This window comes from Microcaecilia unicolor, chromosome 1 (genome assembly GCF_901765095.1).
Source record: "Microcaecilia unicolor chromosome 1, aMicUni1.1, whole genome shotgun sequence".
NCBI classification, from domain to species: domain Eukaryota; kingdom Metazoa; phylum Chordata; class Amphibia; order Gymnophiona; family Siphonopidae; genus Microcaecilia; species Microcaecilia unicolor.
In genome coordinates, this window is record NC_044031.1 from 451,985,553 (window position 1) to 451,987,847 (window position 2,295).

Here is a 2,295-nt window from a genome sequence, read left to right on the forward strand (position 1 = left end):
ACCACGGAGCAATACAAAGGCATTATAGTATTTTTGGTCTTATTCGCCATCCCTTTCCTAATAATTCCTAGCATCCTATTTGCTTTTTTGGCCAACTCTACACACTGAGCAGAAGATTTCGGCGTATTACCCAGATCTTTTTCTTGAGTGCTGACCCCCAAGGTGGCATCAGGTAACTATGATTTGGATTATTCTTTCCAATGTACATCACCTTGCATTTGTCCACATTAAATTTCATCTGCCATTTGGATGCCCAGTCTTCCAATTTCCTAAGGTCTTCCTGCAATATTTCACAGTCCGCATGTGTTTTAACAACCATGAACAGTTTTGTGTCATCTGCAAATTTGATCACCACACTTGTTGTTCCGATTTCCGTATCATTTATAAATATGTTAAATAGACCAGTCCCAGTACAGATCACTGCGGCACTCTACTGTTCACCCTCCTCCATCGAGAGAAATTACCATTTAACCCTACCCTCTGTTTTCTGTCCAATAACCAATTCCTAATCCACACCAGAACCTTGCCTCCTATCCAATGACTCTTTAATTTTCTCAGGAGTCTCATGAGGAAATTTATCAAACGCTTTCTGAAAATCTAAATACACTACATCAACCAGCTCACCTTTATCCATATGTTTATTCATGTCTTCAAAAAAATGAAGCAAACTGGTGAGGAAAGACTTCCCTCGGCTGAACCCATGCTGATTCTGTCCTAGTAAACCATGTTTGTCTACGTGTTCTGTAATTGTATTTTTTATAGTAGTTTCCACTATTTTGCCCAGCACCGATGTCAGGCTTACCGGTTTATAATTTCCTGGATCACCCCTAGAACCCTTGTTAAAAATTGGCCACGCTCCAATCTTCAGGTACTATGGACAATTTTAATGACAAGTTACATATTGCTAACAGCAAATCAGCAATTTCATGCTTGAGTACCCTTGGATGTATGCCATCCGGTCCAGGTGATTTACTACTCTTTGTCAATTTGGCTCACTACATCTTCCAGGTTTATCGAGATTTTGTTCAGTCATCAGAAAGACTGGGTACACTATCTGGGAGGAAAGCTCACTGGTATAGCATTTGAGGCATTCCAAGGACTATCTATGGAAACATGCTCCCACTTTGAAGAGGTGCGCAAAGCTTGGTTGAACCGTTATGCTATTACCCCTGAGCCATACAGACTAAAGTTCTGGACTTTGCAAAAAGGGGGTGGATGATATTCAGTGAGTTTGTGATTCAGTTAAGATACCAGCATCAGCGGTGGCTCAGTGGAGCTGAAGTTAAAACCCTGGAGGACTGCCAAAACCTGATGGTCCTGGAGCAGTTTCTGCAGCATTATCATCCAGAGGTGATAGAAAATGTTCAAGATCATCAGCCCCATACTCCAGAGAAAGCGGCTGAGTTGGCTTACATCTTTATGGCTAACCATCCCTGGTTGGCAAAGAGGAGCTGACCATATCCGCAGAAGCCAGTATCTAACGGCAGCCAGGGCCCTAAGACAAATATCCCTGCAACCTCAGAGAATGTCAGCAAACCCTCCAGTGTTCCCCCAAAACATAAAGACTTTAGGCATGAGTTCTCTTGTTATCAGTGTGGGCGTATAGAACATTTCAAAGCGGATTGGCCAGATAATCCCAAGCCTGCACTAAAGAGCATTCCAGTTCCTGTACCAAGGTTGAGGCTTTTGTGGGTGGCTCCAGTCCCACGAAGGAAACCCACACAGTTGCCACAGCACAAAATGTTACTGGCTATTCAACAAGCAAAGAAGCAGATGGATTTCCATGATACTACAGTACTCTAGTAACTGTGAACCAGACCCAGGTGGTTGGGCTTGTGGACACTAGCTCTAGCATGACTTTGTTACGACCAGAGCTAGTGCCGGAAGATGCTATTCTACCAGGGCGCACTGCAGAGGTAGTGCTAGCCAATGGATCAAGAGAGACTGAATCCATTGCTCAAGTATTCCTGGATTGGGGTACCAAGCCTGGATACAGAGAAGTAGGCATAATGAAAAACATGGCGGTACCAATGCTGTGTGGGACCAACATAGGTCCAATGAACATTACCCTTGATAGCGGAGTCAGCAGAATAAAATAAATTAAAAACATTTTTTAAATATATAGCATTCTACTCGCTCAAATAATATCTGCAAAAAAAAAATACTGTTCTTACTACCTGTTTCAAGTCCATTTTCTAAACAAATACTTGTTGGCTATCTCTGGGAGGGTAAAACCAAATATCGCTGTACTCCCTACTCCAGCCAGACACCAGCGCATGCGCAATTTTGTTATTT